The 21,633-nt window shown below is 40.1% G+C and overlaps 1 protein-coding gene across 2 annotated transcripts in view; it reads left to right on the forward strand.

Annotated features, from left to right (window-relative positions):
- The window catches only part of PRTFDC1 (phosphoribosyl transferase domain containing 1), a 96,131-nt gene that overhangs the window by 18,344 nt on the left and 56,154 nt on the right, over positions 1–21,633 (forward strand). The gene's annotated exons all lie outside the window — the stretch shown is intronic.

The raw sequence follows: 21,633 nt of genomic DNA on the forward strand, positions 1-21,633 counted from the left end.
AAAAAAAAAAAAAAGCTGTTGTTTCCTTAGTCTCCCTCCTCCTCTCTTTTTGATGCTTTTTGATTTACTCCATAGTAAAACATTAAAAATAAGTTGCTGTTGGGTGAGGACCTCTTGGATTCAAAACATTAAAATATTCCCATTGACTAAAACTAACCTGACACATTTTAATTCATGAATCACTCTCCGAATTGGCCTTCTATTGCCGTGTGGCCAACTCACCACAAACATAGTGGCTCAAACCAACATACACACGTATTATCTTAAAGTTTCTGTAGATCAGAAATCTGGGCATGGAGTAGCTAAGTTTTCAGCTCAGAGCCTTATAGGGATGAAATCAATGTGTTAGTTGGGATTTTGATATCATCTGAGGTTTGCGGTTCTTTTCCCAAGATCACTGGCTGTTGTTGGCCAGCTCAGTTCCCATTTCCTTGTTGACTGTAGGTTAGAGTTGGTAGATTCTCCACTCCTAGGGGTTGTCCTTGATTGTTTGTTTCAATTACCCCACAGATCGTTCACAACACCATTAGCTGTTTGCTTCTTCAAGTCTGATGGAAGAATCTTAGCCCTTCTTTTAAAGCTCACCTGATTAGATTTTGTTCACCCAGGTAACCGGCCTTTGATGAACTCAAAGCCACCTGACTAGTCACCTAATCTTTGGCATGAATTCCCACCATGTTTACAAGTCTTACCCACACTCAAGTGAAGAGGATTATGCAGGGCGTGTACACCAGGGGACCGCGGTCTTCAGGGCCACCAATCTGTCTTCCCTATTCCTCATGTGACTCTCAGTTGCCTCAGTTCTAGCTAGAGAAGCTGGAAATTAATTCTGATTTCTTAAGAACATCGCGTTTTCCTGATGACCTCTCAGACCAGAGTAAAGCTGGTTTTTGAAGACACCTCAACTCTAATTTCTTGGTTTTATCTTCTCCTGAGATTTTTTTCTCTCTTTAGATTCTCTTCTTTCTGGGTTAAACCCCTGTGCTTCCTTCTTACCAGATTTTTCTCATTCAGTTGGCCCTGACCCTTACTGTATTTGTTCCTGGTTAACAGCATTTTAGAAAACCTTTTAAAATCTTTTAAAAATTAAAGTCAGGTTTATTGAGCCATAGTTTACATGCAGCAACATCCATCCTTTTTAGTTTACAGTTCAGTGAATTTCAACAAATGCATACAATCATGTAAATCACTGCAATCAAGATATAGAAAAGTTTCCTTAACAATACAAAGAATGCCCTGTGTTTTTCATAGTCATCTCGTGAACGCCTAAGTCCTGAAAACCACTGATAGGTTTTCTGTTCCTAAAGTTTTGCCCTTTCCAGAATGTTCTACAAATGTAATCATATATAGCCTTAGTAAATACATAAATCATAACATAATGCATTCATCCATATTGTGTGTATTGTCGATGAAAAGAGTCAAATTCTGTAAAATATTTGAACAGATGTATTCCGAGCCAAATATGAGTGACCAATAGCCTGAGGCACAGCTCTCAGGAGATCCTGAGAACATGTGTCCAAGGTGATCAGGACACAACCTGGTTTTATACATATTAGGGTAATTGTCTATTTATGGATACTGACATTCTTCCAGCAATTATAAAAGCTGACTTAACTGGGTTGGGTAAATGTCAAAATTACGCTCAGGAAAAAATAATGCTTATTCATTTGGTCAAATGTCCTTCCTTTTAGCCTAATTTATCTCAACACATCTCTATTGGGCTTTGGCATTGAACTTAGATTTAAATACTAGATCCACCACTTACACACTGCTTGACCTTGGGCATGTTACCAAACATCTCAGATCTCTGTTTCATTATCTGTAATACAAATATAATAAGGCTACCTGTTTCGTATTTTGTATCTACTACTGAATTAATCAAGTTTGGAGTTTCATGTTGGTAACACCAAGAGATTTTTGGAGCTAAAATACAACTCACAGTGTAACCACAGTAGGCGGAGAGATTTGCCACACAGGGGTATGTGAGCCCCTGGAGAAGCCGGCATTCGTATTAAAGAAGCTCATTAGAGCTAAGAGTTAGCCACAAACCTACTCCCTTGAGGGAAGAGAAATGCTAAATACATTTTTTTCTCTCTCATTCCTACATTTCAGAACGGAGGGTTTAAATCAGTCAGCCCTTGATAATCTGTGCTAGTGAGGAATAGAAGCAGAATGGATAAGCCAGGTCCAGTGTCTTTAGCTTTAGTGAGTAGTCTTCACTGTACGCCAGGGTGAACTTTTGCTAAACTGTTTCCGAGTAACAAGGGTGCCTGGAATTGAAAGCCTCCTTTTCTTGGCTGGGCTCGGTGGCTCACGCTTGTAATCCCAGCACTTTGGGAGGCTGAGGCGGATTACCTGAGGTCAGGAATTTGAGGCCAGCCTGGGCAACATGGTGAAACCTCATCTCTACGAAAAATACAAAAATTAGCTGGGTATGTTGGTGGGCACCTGTAATCTCAGCTACTTGGGATACTGAGGCAGGAGAATCACTTGAGCCCGGGAAGTGGAGGTTGCAGTGAGCTGAGATCGTGCCACTGCACTCCAGCCTGGGTGACAGAGTGAGACTCTGTCTTAAGAGAAAAAAAGAAAAAGAAAGCCTCCTTTTCTTTTTGAAACAGGAAATCTGTCTTTAGCAAAGTTTCACCTTGGCCTTAGGGTGAGGAAAAAAGAATCCAAGTCTTTGAAGACAGAAGAGTTCCTTAGTTTTAGGGGGTGCCAGATGGGTGGAAAGCAGGATTATAGGTAAGCACATGCACACACACATTTTTAATAAAAACAAAGAGAAAAATAAAGGAATAGGAAAGTAGAAGAAAATAAAGGAATAGAAGAGGGAAGATCAGGGACCAAAAAAATTCTTAAACTTGCCATATTTCATTAAATCTAAAGACATCATAGATTGTTACTTTATATACCACTAAGAAAGAAAAAATGCTCTAAATTAAGCCATGACTTGACATGGATTGTATATAAGATGTATCTTGATTTGGGAGATATTATAATGTAACAAAAAAAGTGTGTAACTTGGAGTTAGTGAAAGTTGCTAACCCTCTTTTTCAGCAATCTCATTTGCAAGTGTTCAAACAGCTGAAATATAACAGAAAACACTGTCCTTACTCTCGTCATTTAAAAATGTTGGGTCCTGTAACACCACTTCAATACTCTTTTGCAAACAGTTGGGTATTTCCTTTGAAGCTATAGATTTTTTCCATGTTACTGTCTAAAGTAATTTTTAACATCCTCAAAACATTTTTGCAGACTTCAAAGGGAGAGTTATTAACTAAAGAGTAAATCAGGAATAGGCATGGGTGGTTTGAATCAGTTCACATAAATCATTAAAAATTAATCAAAAGTATGTATGAAAACCAGAACATAATATCTATGTGACCTCTGGATAGAGACGTCGAAACATCTGTCTTGTTTCTATGTGTACTGAAACAAAGTGTATTGATGGACCTGTTTTCTTTTTGACTTGTGGTTCTTAAGATGTATTTACTATGGGCTTTCAGCAGGGTATGGATAAAGAAACTTGGCATTAAACAAGTATCTAGTTTGGCCTAAAAAGAGATCACCTAGCATTGCTCTAGGCAAGTTTACTCTGAGATAGTAATTCTATGAAGTGAAACACTTTTTGTAAAGTGAAACCAAAGCCCATTTATGTAATAAGGTTAATCCGAATAGTTTGCGTTATCACTCCTTACAATCGTTTTATTTTATACATATCCATGCATTTTCTTAATATACATTCTTTATATTCAAATTTAGTTCTCTATAGAGATTCTAGTTAGAGTTTGTTTTTTCTTGTGAAAAGCAAACACTAAGAAATAAAATAAGAGAATGATGCAAAAGTAATTATTAAATTATAGCAGCACTCAAGTATTGAGAGATCACCCTGCGGACAGAGCTGTGCTGAATTCAGCTGACTGCAACAGGCTGGGGTTGAATCCAGGACCAGGAACAGGACCCAGCCCTGGAGCGGGCGTCTTGGGGAATGGACTCACTCTGCTACAGATGAGAGTTGAAGTCCAGTGCAACAGAGGTCATAAGTAGTTGACAGATGGATGAAATGGCCAGGCGCGTGGCTCACTCCTGTAATCCCAGTACTTTGGGAGGCTGAGCTGGGCAGATCACTTCATCTCAGGAGTTTGAGACCAGCCTGGCCAACATGGTGAAATGTCACCTCTGCTAAAAATACAAAAATTAGCTGGGCATGGTGGTGGGTGCCTGTAATCCCAGCTACTCAGGGGGCTGGGAAGGTTGCAGTGAACTGAGATTGTGCCACTGCACTCCAGTCTGGGTGACAGAAGGAGATTCTGTTTCAAAAAAAAAAAAAAATGGGTGAAAGATTGTAGCCTTTAGAATTCCAAGCACCAGGTAGCCAGCATCAGCTCACTTGTATACATAGGTACCACTCCTAATAAAACGTAATATTCACTGACTACTTATGGCCAACTGCTGTTCTAAGTGGTTTACATGTATTAGCTCATTAAACCCTTGCGAGATCCTTATGAAGTTCCATAGGTGAGGACATGGAGGCCAGAGGGGTTAGCTGGGTTCCCAAGGACACACAGCTAGGAAGTGGAAGTCTGTGTGGCTTCCAAACCAGCTCCTTTAACACCACATCTGTCTCCTGGATCTGTGGAAGAGGAAAAGGACTCTAGACCCTAGGAGGTGGACTGGCAGGAGAAGAAAGCCCCTCAGTTCTGCAAGACAGAGCAGAAAGACCAAAACCATCATGAGAAGCATAACATTGAGTTGCTGGGCATGAGGCTCCAGTTGGCTGCCTAGCAGTTCCAGAGAATTCCAACCCCAACTAAGGTCCAGTTTGTTCCTAGAGATTTCATGAAGTTGAGCCAGTAGGGGAGGTGGGGATAGGATAGAATAGGGAGCAACTGACTTAACAATTAGGAGGGAAGAAGCTGGAAACTAGGAAGGGTCAGACCCACAAGAAAGTGTCTGTGTTAGTATTAATCACAACAGATGCCTGAAGATTTCAGTTGTTCTCTGCATTTCCTCCATTTATCATTTGAGAGCTTGTGATCCCCTGAAACTTAAGCATGCTATGTATATAAACAAAAAGTATGCTTGTATTAGTCTGTTCTCATGCTATAATAAATACATAACCAAAACTGGATAATTTATAAAAGCAAGAGGTTTAACGGACTCACAGTCCTACATAACTGAGGAGGCCTCACAATCATGGTGGAAGGCAAATGAGAGGCAAAATCATGTCCTATATGGCAGCAGGCAAGAGGGCATGTGTAAGGGAACTCCCCTTTATCAAACCAGCAGATCTCATGAGACTTATTCACTATCACAAGAACAGCGCAGGAAAAACCTACCCTATGGGAGGTGATTCAGTTACCTCCCACAGGGTCCCTCCCATGACATGGGGTGATTATTAGAATTCAAGGTGAGATTTGGGTGAGGACAGAGATCCAAACCATATCAATGGTGTTACTCAACTTGTCCATGGAAGACAGTGGACAGGGAAGAACAGACCAGACAGGGCAGTGGACAAGGGAATTAATTACTCTCCAAGGCCNGATATTTCGCAAAAAGGATCTAATGATGTATTTTATTAATTTCCCCAGATAATTTCTTGTTTTCTGCAGGAAAATAATTGCAGGCAGCAAAATATTAATAATTATCCTTATTTTATGTTATTTTTATCAACATTTCATAACTGATGAAGAATATAAAATTTAGCATCAAGACCATGAAGATCTTTTTGAAATTACATATTCCATATGTATTTTATAAAATACATGCACTTTAAAGGCTAGGAAATTTACCAGGAAATAATTTGGATTTGGAGGGGGAAAAGAAACACAGCTGATATATTATTAAATGGTTTGGGGAAAATATTTATGGAAAAATAATGCCTTTAACAATTGTTTATGATGCTCATTGTACTATAATAAAGTTTGAGTTTTATGGTTTTATTGTCATTTTAGCTCATAGTGTATATTCCTTTCTTGCATGAGTTTGCCATTATTAAACACAATATTAATGTTAACCACTTAGGTAATTTCAGCATGCTTACAATCTGTAACTTTCAAGGACAAGAATTATTTTTCTACTTATTAATTTGGGGTTCATTTGGAGGATAGTTTTGAAATTTTTTGTTTGCCTAGCATTTTTTTTTTCCTAGAGAACAGAAATGAACTCAAACAGACATTGACACATTAGAGAAAAATGTCATTAAAAACAGGATGACTCTCAGTGAGGAAAAGGGCACAACAGTTCGTCAAGGGCCCCCACAACCCACGCCACAGAGAGGAATGACTAGGCAGAAGTGGAAAGGAAAAGACCAGCAGTTGGTGATGAGTCAGCAGTACTTTTGCTAAAAATGCTAATCTAATACAGCAGTGGGAAGTGTTGGTGCGCATGTGACCATCAAAGCCGGGAATGACTCCTTCCGCTCTGTGGCTCTCAGGTGTCCCTGCTGAAGGACTGGGATGGGCTTTGGTGCCCTATAGACCTCTGTGTGTTGTTTTGGGGTGTGGCTCCTCTTCTAATTAGGAAAGAAAGCTGGAAGGCAGGCTCAGAAGCCTTGCCGCCACTCGAACTTCACAAAATTCACATTGGCCTGTTTGTAAGAGATCTAAGAAATGAAAATGTATACTATTCTCCCTCATCTTCGTATTAAGATAATTTCTTAGGACAAAAATAGATTTTTAAACACACTCCTTACTCCATCAATATCTGAGCTCACTCAGGAAGTGATAATGACATCTTTGTTGTTTTTTTCCTTTAAATCAGCCTGTCTAGTTTTGCATCTTGGCCCCGTTCTCAATTTATTTCCTTTAATTGTAACTGCTGTGTTATAGGCAGAGAAATACTTAACTGTGAAAAGTGACATATCCTAGTTTTATTCTTATACTTAAAGCAAAAGCTACTTACTTTCAGTATAGGTCAATACAGATCTGCAAAATAAAATACCATTTCACATGCTTTGAGGTGGTGTTCCTGTAAGAGTTAGAATTGTTCATAATTTTACAAGATTAGTGAAATATTTTATTTTAAAAACCATTATGGAATTCCATGTTTGTTTCTTTTAATGGATAAATTTAAATATCTATCGAATGGATAGATTATTATAGACTTTTTCAGGGATAGTTATTTTTCCATCAGCAGTATTTTTAGACTATTCTATGCAGAACACATCTACTAGAATGACTTATTTCCTTTTTTAAAAAAAAAATAAATTTTAAGTTCCAAGATATATGTGCAGGACATGCATGTTTTTTACACCGTAAATGCGTGCCATGCAGGTTTGCTGCACCTATCAACCCATCGCCGAGGTATTAAGCCCCACATGTGTTAGCTATTTATCCTGAGGTTGTCCCTCCACACACCCTCCATCCCCAACAGGCCCCAGTGTATATCGTTCCACTCCCTGTGTCCATGTGTTCTCATTGTTCAGCTCCCACTTATAAGCAAGAACATGTTGTATTCAGTTTTCTGTTCCTTCATTGGTTTGCTGAGGATAATGGCTTCAAGCTGCTCCTGTGTTCTTGCAAAGGACATGATCTCCTTCCTTTTTATGGCTGCCTAGTATTCCATGGTGTATATATACCACATTTTATTTATCCAGTCTATCATTGATGGGCATATGGGTGGATTCCATGTCTTTGCTGTTATGAATAGTGCTGCAATGAACATAAATGTGCATGTATCTTTGTAATAGAATGATATATTATATTCCTTGAGTACATACCCAGCAATGGGATTACTGGGTCAAATGGTATTTCTGATTCTAAGTCTCCAAGGAACCACCACTGTCTTCCACAATGGTTGAACTAATTTACATTCCCACCAACGGTATAAAAGCGTTCCTATTTCTCCGCAGCCTCACCAGCATCTGCTGTTTCTTGACTTTTTAAAAATCACCATTCTGAATGGCGCGAGATGGTATCTCATTGTGGTTATGATTTACATTTCTCTATTCATGATGTTGAGTTTTTTTTTCATGTTTGTTGGCCACATAAATGTCTTCTTTTGAGAAGTGTCTATTCATATCCTTTATCCACTTTTTAATGGGGTTGTTTCTTTAATGTAAATTTGTTTAAGTTCCTTGTAGATTCTGGATATTAGACCTTTGTCAGATGGATAGATTGCAAAATTTTTCTCCTATCTGTAGGTTGTCTGTTCAGTCTGATGATAGTTTCTTTTGCTGTGCAGAAGCTCTTTAATGTAATTAGATCCCATTTGTCAATTTGTGCTTTTGTTGCAATTGATTTTGACGTTTTTGTCATGAAATCTTTGCCTGTGCCTATGTCCTTACTGGTATTTTCTTCTAGGGTTTTTATAGTTTCAAATTTTACATTTAAGTCTTTAGTCCATCTTGAGTTAGTTTTTGTGGGGTGCAGTTTCAATTTTCTGCACATGGCTAGCCAGTTCTCCCAGTACCATTTATTAAACAGGGAGTCCTTTCCCCATTGCTTGTTTTTGTCAGGTTTGTCAAAGATCAGATGGTTACAGATGTGTGGTCTTATTTCTGAGATCTCTATTATGTTCCATTGGTCTATGTGTCTGTTTTTGTACCTGTACCGTGTTGTTTTGGTTACTGTAGCCTTGTAGGATATTTTTAAGAGAATGACTTATTTCTAAAATATCCTAAGATATCTTTCTAGTTTAATAGTACAAAGTATAGGATTTTTAAAAGTTGAGTTTATTTAAACTAATAATATGTTGATCACTCTTGAAAGTACTATTTTAAGTGCTTTATAAATATTACTTCATTAGTGCCCACCACAACCTGATGAGTTAGGCAACTTATTATCCCCATTTTACATGTAACGAAAGTGATCCACAGACAGTTTAAGACAGAGCTGGCTGAGAGTTGGGCTAAGATGCAGAACTAGACAGGCTGATTCAAGAGCATGGAGCCCACAGTCTTTCCACACTGCCTCCCAGAAGGAGGGCCCCATTACCACCATTCACTTTGGCAAGGAACTCATTTTTCTGGGTTTTCCTTTGTTCATTTGTGAAATGATGAGGTTGGATTTCAGGATCTGTAAAGTCCCTGACAGATTTGAAGTTGTATAATCTTTAATGTCTTGGTACGTCTGTTTAAAAAGGACAGATTGGACCAGGCATAGTGGCTCACATCTGTAATACTAGAGCTTTGGGAGGCTGACTGGGGAGGATTGCTTGAGCGCAGGAGTTCAAGACCAGCCTGGGCAACATAGCAAGACCCTGTCTCAACAAATATCTAAAAATTAGCCAGGCATTGTGGTGTGCATCTGTAGTCACAGCTCTTGGGAGGATGAGACAGGAGGATCCCGTAAGCCTAGGAGTTCAAGACTGCAGTGAGCTAGAATCCCTGCTGCACTGTAGCCTAGGCAACAAAGTGAAACCCCATTTCTAAAAAACAAAAAATATATTGACCACACATATTTGATTTGCATTCTCCACTAAAATGACATGTATATGTAATATGATATGATATAATTAAAAGTGACCTCAAATGACAAACTGAACAAGAGAGAAGATAATGACATAATGAACCAGAGATAATGAACCTAAAAGCATTAAGTTGGACCCAAGTGCCTGCAGAGAATGACACCAAAGAAGAACCCAGTTAAATATGGCCTTGAGAGACTCAGTGCTCCAGTGATATCAGGGACAGCAGGCAATGAGATGATGTCATTGTACAGATCATCGGGACTGGTCTTTCACCCCACTCCCATTGCTGGAAGTCAGGTGACAGCTCTGCTTCCCCCACCCCCACCCAACCTCATCCCCTTCTACCACTATTGCAGGAAACTAAAGATAAGTTTTTCAGAAAAAATGAACCAAAGAGGTACCAAAAACATGGACACCAGGTAAAACAGAGGCTTGGGGATATCCAGCTAAACTTTCTATATGAGATTCTGAGACAGTCATTTCCCTTCCTTAGCAGCCAGGCATGTGACCATTCCCAGCCCCCATCAGTGAGGCACTGAGGTTTGACAGTGAATGTTCTTTGAAGAAACTGAATGGTTCTGAAGAAAAGACCTCCACCTATTGCATTTGGGACTCCCCAAGTGTAAAGGACATCCGTCTCCATGGGAACCCACTAGTAAATCCATCTGTCATCAATCTCTGCTCCCTGATGGACACATAACTCTTTCCCATCAGCTCTTTTGATGTCTCACTTAGAAACAAGGAGAACAGTGTCTAGCATGAAATACCAGATGAAACAGAACAAAATAAAAATTAAAAAAAAAACTAAAAAAGGAACCCCAAGAAAATAAAGCAAAACCGGAAAACAGAAGAAAACATCAAAACATTATGTTTAACATTCCCATGGAGACAGAGTAAAATTTTGGTATCTCTAAAGCAAGAACAAGAGTCTGTAACAGAAGAAGAGAAGACAAATAACAGGAGAAGGAAAATTTCGCAGAAGTTAAAAATATGTATGCTGCAGCAGACGCACTTGCTTTTCCTATCCAACAACCAACCCTAACCCCACCACACTTTCTGCATCCCACTGCAGAGGCTGCTCACACCAGCAGCTTGCTTTCCCAGCCTCCCTTGCACTTAAAAAATGGGGCATTTGACAAAGTAAAGGGAAGCTTGCTGAGAGTCCTCCCAGAAGGAATGGTTTATTTCAATGATGAAGAAGAGATTATAGGAGGAAATCTTGCTCTCTTTAGCAAAATGTTATTTTGTCTTTAAGTGACTCCTGGAACTACGGCAATCTCCTTGGGACAATAAGAAGACAATCATATGAATGCAGCTAACAATTGAGGATGGCAAAGAGGAAAGGGACAGTGCCTGGATCCTTAAGGACACCATTGAGCTGAGGATCTACATACAGGGCAATGAGAAGATACATGGTAATGGCATATATGATATTTGGACTCTAAGGGAAAATCTAAAGTTTAGGTGGAAGAGACAGCTTTGTCAGGAAAGCTGATGCTACTGAGGGTTCCAACAAGCTCTAAATTGCACAGCCCATTCACTCGCCAGATAGTTACACTCTTATGTCAGGGGCTTACAGTCTAGGTAAAACAGACAGGAAATTGAAAATAAAACAAGAAAATATGAAATATACCAAAAAGTGGAAAATGCTATGGAGAAACAGAGACACAATGGGCTGTAGGGGTTTTGGGGAGTGGCCGGAGAAGGTGTAAGTAGCGCCATTGAAGCAGAGATTTGAAAGAAACAAAGCCTCCCTATACAGAGAGGGGAAGTCAGTTCCAGGAAGAGGAAGCCACAAGTGCAATGGCCCTTAGGCGGGAATGTGCTTGACACTTTTAAAGAAAAGCAAAGGAGGCCAGAGAAGAGTGAGAAGAAATTAGTCAGAGGTGACTTAGAGAAGGAATGAGAGGGGAAATCTTGTAGATTCTGTCAGGCCATTGTATGGAGTTAGCCTTTTGTTCCAAGTAAGTGGGAAGATTTCAATGGGTGTTGAACAGAGTGTCATGATCTGACTTATATTTTAAAGAATATGTCTGTGTGTCGGGCTAAGAATAGAATGAAAGGGGTAAAGTTCGAGTAGGGAGATGGCTGAAAAGATACTGCAGTAATTGCAGTCAGAAATAATGATAGCTTGAACCTGGATGGTCACGGAGGAGCTGGTGAGAAGTATTTGGATTCTGTATATATCTTACAGGAAATGACAAAGTCATCACCCATATGTGCTGATGAATTTTACTTTGGTGGACACTGACATGGCTGTGAGGTTTCTGGCCTGAGCAAGAGTATAAACTGAGTTGCCATTTACTAAAATGAGGAAGACTGTGAAAAGAGGAGCTTTGGAAAGCAAACCAGGGGTATGGTTTTTGACTGTTTTTCCTCCTAAGCATCCAAGACAAGCAGGCAGTTGGATATAGCAGTGTGGAGTTCAGGGAAGAGAGGTGGATGATGGAGATACTAGTTTAAACGTGGTCAGTGCATAGAAGGGATTTAAAGCTGTGCTAAAGAATGGCTCATCCAGGGAGCGAAGGTGGATAGAGAAGCACTCTAAGGACTAATGCTGGAGCTTCCCACTATTTGGAAACTGGGAGGATAAGAAGGAACTAGTAAAGGAGTCTGAGGAGGAGCAAACAGGGAATCATGTACTGGAAGCCAAGCCAAGCAAGGGCTGATCAGCCATGGAATGCAGTTAACAGAACAAGTAAGATGACTAAATATTGATCACCATAGTAAGCATGATGGATCCTGTTGGTGACCTTGATAAGGACTCCAGTGTCTTTAAGAACAAAGAGGGAAGAACAAAGAACCAATCAGTTTCAGCCAATGATGATGTGTCAGCAGTAGCAGCCGATCTGGACAACCGGTCATGGGATATGACCGTGAAACAGTGAAAATGACTCCTTCCCTGGGAGTGGGCACAATTCTAACATTGCCTAGAGGGATATGGAAGCCAAATGTGAGAAACGGTCATGAAAAGGAGAATTAAGAAGCTCAAGTCTAGCAGGTATGCCCTTTGAAGCTGTTATTTATTTGGAAGCACGTTAAAGGAAGCTAAAAGGACCCATTTCCCTGTCCAAATGTCAGGAGTCTTTGAAAAGGCAAGTATAATGAAGAGAATATGGAAACCATAAGTACAAACTTTAGAATAAAGACCCATCTGGTGCAAATTCCAATATCACTTGCTAATTTTTGATACCAAGTCACTGAACCTTTCTGAACCTTAGTGTTCTCATCTATAAAATAAGGCCAGCCACTTGTATCTCATGAGACTGCTTCTTTTCAACTTTCATATTAAATGCAGGGGTTACATGTGTAGGTTGGTTACATGGGCATATTGCATGATGCTGAGGTTTACGTTTCTATTGTACCCATCCCCAGGTAGTGAACATAGTACCCAGTAGGTAGTTTTTCAACCCTTGATCCCTATGAGAAGATTTTTTTTTATGAGCAATAATTGGATGGCATATGGAAGGCCCCTAGTACTGTATCATCCAAACAGGTGATCAGCAAGTAACAACTGTGATTATTCTTACATCTTAGCTAGGCCTGAGGTGGAAGTTACTTGTTCTAATGTGAGAAAGATGAAGCATTTGTTGACATGAACCTGGTTGGAGAAGGGGTTGGCTAGAGCTGTAGTTTTAATAAAGCTCTTTAAAAGGCATTTGTTATGGTCTAGACCTTGGAAGCAGCAGAACAGAGGTCTCAAGGCCATATTTTCTTGATATATTCCAAAATAAATCTCACTGACTTCTCTTAAACTCTGCTCTTCAAGCCAGATCATAGCATGTATAAGGTTAAGATAATATCACACCCATGGGATGCTGAGGGCAAAAAAGTTCACCTTGCTGCCTGAGAGTGTTGCCAGATGCCAAGAAGTACATCTTTGTGAGGCACAAAATGGCCTTAAACTCACCTTTGTTCTGTGTTTTTCTTCTCGCCCTTATGTATTTTTACTTTAGATCTCTGAGTACACGTGGGTGTTGGCGTTATTCTCCCTGGTTCACAAAATAGAAAGCAGATAGAAAATGCCTGATATAATTTTTTGAGAGCACACTATGACTTTCTTTTTATTTTCACAGTAACTCAGACCAAATTGGAATACTTCTAGTAGAAATAGTCACATTCCTCAATCTTGAATAAAATATTTAGAAATTTAGCAAATGGATTTTGTGTCCTAAAACAATGTTTACTTGTGGCTATGATTAACTTCATTTTCTTATTTAAATATATGCTTTTGAGTCTTGGTTCTATGATTTATTTATTTTTTTTTCTATCTGATTTGATTGTGGAACTTGATGGCATGAAAGCACTTTGGCCAAGAAATTCATAGGGCAGTACTAGTTTTGGATTTCAGTTTTTGTATTAGAGTTCATGGTCATTCAGTTTATCAATGTACAAAAATTTAGACAAAATGGATATTTCCCAGAAGTCAAGCAGTTTCCCCAGAGGGAAAATAAAATTTCGCCAGTCTCTGAATTTAAAAATCTCCTAACCCCATTTAAAAATAACCATAGAAATCCTGTTTCTTCACATAAGACTCAGAGATATATTTGTACACCTTGAATCCACAACTGCTTTGTGTGTTTCTTGACCTTTACTTATATAAGTTCTAGGCCCCATTAGAGGTAAATGGATTATAAAATTTCCTTTAAAATCATTGCCAAAGTGCCCTTATCTTTATTAGTTTCTGACTATATAATCTGAATGAGAATACATTCTAATAGGGGCATTGGGAATCATTGAGATTAACTTCAAAGGATCATTTCTGGCAGAGATGACAATTTCTAAATACTCAGATAGGTGATATTAAGCTTGACTTGATTCTAACCTCTTTGTTGTCATGACCATGGTGGAAATTTACTTAAACAATTCTCTGGGACAAAGGATTATCAGCTTGGGCCTGAAATAGGTTACAGTGATAGGAATTAACAGTAACAAGTATATCACTAATACCCAATAGAGAACATTATTACAATTTAAAACTGCGCAATTAAATAGAAATACCATTTGATCCAGCAATCCCATTACTGGGTATATATCCAAAGGATTATAGGTCATTCTATTATAAAAACACCTGCACACGTATGTTTATTGCAGCACTGTTCACAATAGCAAAGACTTGAAACCAACCCAAAAGCCCATCAATGATAAACTGGATAAGGAAAATGTGGCACATATACAGCACGGAATACTATGCAGCCATAAAAAAAGGATGAGTTCATGTCCTTTGCAGGGCCACGGATGAAGCTGGAAATCATCATTCTCAGCAAACTGAGACAAGAACAGGAAACCAAACACCTCATGTTCTCACTTATAAGTGGGTGTTGAACAATGAGAACACATGGGCACAGGGAAGCGAACATCACACACCGGGGCCTGTCAGGGGATGGGGGTCTAGGGGAGGGATAGCAGGAGGTGTCGGGGTTGGGGAGGGATAGCATTAGGAGAAATACCTAATGTCGATGACAGGGTGATGGATGCAGCAAACCACCATGGCACACATATACGTATGTAAGAAACCTGAACGTTCTGCACATGTACCCCAGAAGTTAAAGTATAATTTTAAAAAACTGCACAATTAATCATCTTATAAACCTAACAAACACATATGCATTTACCCAAAGGGTCAAACTAAAAGAACAGTAAGAACCCCAATATTACCTGACATTATTCCTTGACAATATTATACCTTCCAATATGATAGCTAACTTAAGTGAACCAACATGGGCAAGCTAATTACAAGGTTATCTCTGCTTTGGCATTGAATTATTCTGCTTGATGACTTTTCTGTGAAAGCTGGGCAGCCCTAGCAAAGTTTATGTTTTCTCCATAAAGTTGCTGACATTTCAGTGTCCAATGGGCTTAAAACTTTTAGTTGCCACACTTGAAATCCATTATATTTTATTTAGTGAAAAGATTTTATTAAACTTATTGTCAAATCTGATTTCAAAAAATTCTAAGTGGGATTTTCTCTATTTCTATAAGAGTCTGTAGTTTTTGACTTAGTAAAGGGATGGCTGTGGATGTTTTTGAGTGGAAAGGTGACATGATCTGCTTTACGGGTTAAAAGGCTCACTCAGGATGCCATGTTTAGGATAGGAGGGATAAGCAAGGCCAGTTCAGAGGTGACCACAGTAATCCAGGTGAGAGCTGATGGATCAGGGTGGGTGGGTAGAGGTGGTGAGAAATATCAGATTCTGGGAGCACTGGACATGAGGTAAAAGAGATTGAGAGGTGTTAAGGATGACTTCAAAGTTTGGGACAGCAATTGGGAGAAAAGATTTGCAAAACATATGACTCAAAGATTTGGTATCCAGAGATATAGAGTTCTTACAGGACCTCTATAAGAACACAATCCAGTATGTTTAAAACAGGCAAAGGATTTGAATGACACTCTACCAAAAATGACATACGAATGGCCTGTGAGTACATGGGAAGATTTTCGCTGTCATTGGTCATCAGGGAAATACAAATCAAAACCACAAAGAGATACCGCTTCATACCCAGAGGATGCCTGTAACCAGGAGGACAGATAGGAACAATTGTTGTTGAGGAAGCTGGAACTCTCTTACACTTCCGGTGGAAATGTGAGACAGTGTAGTATAACTCTTCCACAGTTTCTTTTTTTTTTTTTTTTAAGATGAAATCTTGCTCTGTTACCCAGACTGGAGTGCAGTGGCCCGATCTCTGCTCACTGCAACCTCCACCTCCTGGGTTCAAGTGATTCTCCTGCCTCAGCCTCCTCAGTAGCTGGGATTATAGGCATGCCCTACCATATCTGGCCAATTTTTGTATTTTTAGTAGAGACAGGGTTTCACTATGTTGGCCAAGCCAGTCTTGAACTCCTGATCTCAAGTGATCCACCTGACTTGGTTTCCCAGAGTGCTGGGATTACAGGCATGAGCCACTGTACCCAGCAGGCAATTTCTTGTAAAGAAAACCCACACCCACAAATATGACCTACAATCTTACCCTCCTATGTATTTACCCAAATGAAAACACTTTGTTTTTTTTGAGATGGAGTCTTACTCTGTCACACAGTAGTGGCATGATCTCGGCTCACTGCAACCTCCACCGGGCAGGTTCACGTGTTTCTCCCACCTCAGCCTCTTGAGTAGCTGGGATTACAGGCATGTACCACCATGCCTGACTAACTATTTTTAATGTATTTTTTTAATAAATATGGGGTTTCCTCAGGTGGCCAGGCTTGTCTCAAACTCCTGACCTCAAGTGATCCACCTGCATCGGCCTCCCAAAGTGCTGGGATTACAGGCATGAGCCACTGCATCTGGCCAAAATTTATGTATCTTGTTAGAATATGTCAGTAAGGTCAGGTTATGGGCATTGAGAAAGGCCCTATGCTGCTAGTTTAGACCCCTACCTAATTACTGAGGTACTAAGGGCATCATGAGATTTCAGTAGGAGGTGAGATAAAGCTAAATGGCATTTCTCAGTGTAGAGGATAAAATCTGGAACAAGAACATTTGAAATCTAAACTTACTGCCAGGTATATAGCATATTCATCTTTAACTCTTGGAACAAAGGGATTTTTTTTTCTATACAAAGCTATACAAATTTAAAATATATATGCAATATTTTAAAATTCATCCCATTCAGCTAACATTTCCTGATATTCTCTGCATCACTGATTCTGCTAGATCCTGTGAATTAGGGGGACAAAAAAAGCTATAGACAGTTCTTGTCCTTAAAGGATCTATAGGAAGCTGACTTGCAAACCATTAAATGAAAGCTGGACCATGAGGTAAAGGTAACGGCTATTTTAAAAATAAAAAGATAGCTTATATCCACATATGTATTTAAAGTTCAACAATCTCTTATCTTTGAGGTAGATCTTTTTTTCCTGCGATGAAAGTCTCACTGTGTTACTCAGACTGGAATGCAATGATGCAATCACAACTTACTGCAGCCTTGAATGCAGGATTCAGGCAATCCTCCTGCCTCAGCCTCCCAAGTAACAGAAACTATAGGCATATGCCATCATGTCTGGGTGTTTTTTGGGTTTTTTTTGTTGTTGAGATGGGAGTTTTACTGTGTTGCCCAGGCAGGTTTTGAACTCTTGGCCTCAAGCGATCCTCCCATGTCAGCCTCCCGAAGTGCTGGGATTACAGGCATGAGCCACTCCACCTGGCCTGAGGTAGTTATTCTTATCTCCACTTAACATAGAAGGTAACGGAGGCTCAGAAAAGTTGGATGCCTTATTTAGAGCTGATCCTTCTAGGATGAGAGTTTACATTTAGAAAAACTGACCTCCATCCTGCATTCTCACCCCAGCCAGAGGTCTTCTGGTTTTCTTGAGGTGGCTGGAATCAAAGGTAGGAAAAGGGGGATGTCTGGGTGATCTGGCTGTGACATCAGTCACCCCATTGATCTCCAGGGTTGATCTGGCTGGTTAAGCGGGTATCTCCTTCCTCCCTCACTGCTCCACGTGCGTCCCTCCAAAAGCTGTATGCTTGGTTGAAGAGGACAACCATCCCCCATAGAGGAGGACCGGTCTTCGGTCAAAGGTATATGAGTAGCTGTGCTCCCCATAAGCTCTCAAGGAAAAGGGGTTACCTCCAAAGCGCTCATTCTCCATTTCCACATCCGGTCTCAGTTACCAGGATCAGAACAGAATTAGGTCTGAGTTCCAGGGAGGTGAACAGTGGCACCTGGACCACTCTAGGGCTCACCGTCTTCAAGCCCTGGCTGGGCTCACAGTCTTCAGGAAGAAACTGGATGCTATATTTGCTGGATGATATATTTCTTCTTGCTTGAGGTTGTGAAAAATGTCAAAATATGTAAAAAAAAATTGCTGGATAAAAATATTGCCTTGAAATACCATGTGATAGTCTTTCAGTTCTTTATTCCATAAAAGACAGAGGGCATGACATGTTCAGTTCAACCCAATGCAACAAAAATGTATCTGCCGCAATGGTGGGAATATGAGACTATGATGTAGCCCTGGGCCCTGGGGGACTTTGGTGTGGATCTAGCAATACTCAGTAAAACTTATTATAAAAGGCCCTATTCAACATTCATTTTAAATGTCTTGGACCATATCCTAGAAAGCAGCGTTGCCCTCAAGTAAAATTTTCCCACATTTTAATGTTCCAAACACTCGGTTGCTAGAAAACTCTATGAAGAAATTTTACTGAAAATCAAACTCTTAGGACAAAGGTCATGCCATTTTGTTGCTGAGCCCTAGAATGAAATAGTCTTTTATTCTGTGTTCTCTATTTATATGAGTTAGAATACTTCACTTCAAAATGAACTTGTAGTTTTAAAATAAAAAGGGACAGAAAATAAAAAAAAGAAAACAATTATTCCAATTTTTTTGTTAGACATTACATTTGAAAGAATGTAACTTCTTCAATAATGTTAGTGAAGCTACCCAGGATACTCAGAACTCTAGTGAAGTGTAATAATGCCAAAAACCATTATGTTGCTATTTTCATAGGTGTTTTTTGAGGAATTTCCCTTGAAGTGATTTAAGATGAATACTTGATTTTTACTTTCATTTTTTTTGAGACAGAGTCTTGCTCTGTCGCCCAGGCTGGAATGCAGTGGTGTGATCTCAGCTTACTGCAACCTCCATCTGGGTTTGAATGACTCTCCCACCTCAGCCTCCCAAGTTACTGGTACTGCAGGCATGAGACACCACATCCAGCTAATTTTTAATATTTTTTAGTAGAGACAGAGTTTCACCATGTTGGCCAGGCTGGTCTTGAACTCCTGACCTCAAGTGATCCATCCACCTCAGCCTTCCAAAGTGCTGGAATTATAGACATGAGCCACCATGCTCAGCCTAAGGTGAATACTTTCATTCTGCAGAAATTCTAACTCATACAAGTCCCCATCAGTCCTCATTTCCTGAGTAATTTTCCATTTTTATTTCGTTTTTAGAGACAGGGTCTAGCTCTGTTGCCCAGGCTGGAATTCAGTGGTGTGATCATAGCTCAGAGCAGCATCTGACTCCTGGGCTCAAGCGAATCTCTAGGCACAGCCTCCTAAAGTGCTAGGATTACAGGCGAGAGCCACTGCACCTGGCCCCATTTTTATACTTATCTATGCCATCCCATTTTTCTCTCACATGTTTGTATGACTTTTATATTCAGGAAAGTAAAACATAAGCTGCTTTATCTGCTAAATGTATATAATGATATGCCTATATTCCAAACATATAAAGAAAGACGAACTAATAGTAAAACCAAGTACAGTGCCACAGCCTCCTGACAGCTTGTCCATCTCTCTCCTCTTTGGCCCTATGCCTTTTAGAACCAAAGGTTGTGAAGTTTCAAATGGGAGCAGGTAGCTCAGCCTCCGAAGCCAGCTCTCAAGAGCAGCTGAGGGAAACCTACATGTGGGCTTCATGGCCACAGTTGTTCCCATGAAATGAGGTTTCATAGCAATCTCCGTTTTATTTCCTTGATAACTAAACTGTTCCAGTTAACTGGCCCCTTAGCAGAAATGCCACAGATATCAAGAAATTAAAGACAGCTTTATATGTTCCTTCTGTGTGATCTATATTCTGTCCATTTATCAAGGGGGAGCCCTTTGCTCCTCCACATGGTAAGACACATCCATTTATTCATTCATACAAGTCATTTGTTCCACATATCAGCATACTCCCTCTGTGTCGGGGAGTGTGTGTGTATATGCGTGTGTGTATGCGTGTGTGTGTGTGTGATGTAAGCATTCAAGTTACCCCACATTTTTGTAATTCTTACTATTTCTTCATATTCAATATATCAGAGTCCCCGTAAGGTGGGTGGTCCAGGTGTAACCAGCACTTGCAGTGTGATCAGAACCATAGTGAAGCACAAGCACAAAGCACAGGGACAGAGGCGTAGGCTTTTTCAGCCGAGCTGTGAACGTGGAGTGGGGCTCTCCAAGCAGCTAAGAGGAGAAGGGGAGTCGGAGGCTCAGAAAGTCATGTGTGTAGTTGCCCAAGGCTACAGGAGGAAGCCTGATCTGGGATGGATGCTGCACGGCATGCATGGGAGGTGACAGGAGCACATCTACAAAGATGAGGCTGGACGTCCTGCCATTTGCAACATGGATGGCACTGAAGGTTATTCTGTGAAGTGAAACAGGCCAGGCACAGGAAGACAAACGTTGCATGTTCTCACTTATTGGTGGGAGCTAAAAATTAAAACAATTGAATTCATAGAGATAGAGAGTAGCAGGATGTTTACCAGAGGCTAGGAAGGGGAGGGTTGGGAGGGTGGAGCAGGGATTGCAAATGGAAATAAAAGATAATTAGAAAGAATGGATGAGACCTCAAAATGTCATTAAATAATCAATAACTACTAATTCCTCTAAGTGATTAAATTAGTCGATAGCTGATAGAATACAGTTGATAAAAGGAAGAGATTTGTGGTTTCCAGCTTGGGCATATGATGGATAATGTGCAATCACTAAGATAATGAACAGAAGAAAAAGCAATCGTCCAGCAGGAAAGATAAAGATGGCAGACAAGACACTTGAAAAATATTCTTGAGACAGGGTTTCACTATGTTGCCCAGGCTGGAGGGCAGTGGCGTGGTCTCAACTCACTGCAGTCTCAACCTCCCAGGCTCAAGCAATCCTCCCACCTCTGACGCCTGAGTAGCTGGGACTACAGGTGCACACCACTGTGCCTGGCTTTTTCTTTTTCTTTCCTTTTTTTCGGTGCTTGTAGCAACAAAGTGTCATCATGATGCCCGGACTAGTTTCAAATTCCTGAGATCAAGTGATCTGCTCCTCGGCCTCCCAAAATGCTGGGATTACAGTTATATGCCACCATGCCTGGCCAGCAGAGACTTTTACAGATAAGAACTTTGAATGATCCATGTCACACCCATGTGGAGACTTCCAGTAGGCCATTAGGAAGATGAACCTCGGTACTGTAGAGATACTTGATGAGCAATAAAAGTAAAAAAAGGAGTCATTGATGGAAGGCAGAAATTGACACTGTTGAAGGGATTGACTAGGGAATGGGTAACTCCCTTTGTTCCCATCAGATAAACTTCATCCACACGAGGTACCTCTGTTAAATTTTAGGGTTTTAAAGTTTAGTTAGTCCAAAGAGTTAAATTTTCAGTTTACAGTTTAGATTGGGGTTGAAGGTGGAGGACAGGATTTTGGATGAAATCCACAGAAGGTAGCAGGCTGATGAAAAGGGGCACAGACAGGATCAGTAGTGCAGGTAAAGGAACAAATAAGAATGGTCTCTCTGAACCATGA

Source organism: Cebus imitator, unplaced genomic scaffold, assembly GCF_001604975.1.
Source record: "Cebus imitator isolate Cc_AM_T3 unplaced genomic scaffold, Cebus_imitator-1.0 Scaffold92, whole genome shotgun sequence".
Taxonomy (NCBI): Eukaryota; Metazoa; Chordata; class Mammalia; order Primates; family Cebidae; genus Cebus; species Cebus imitator.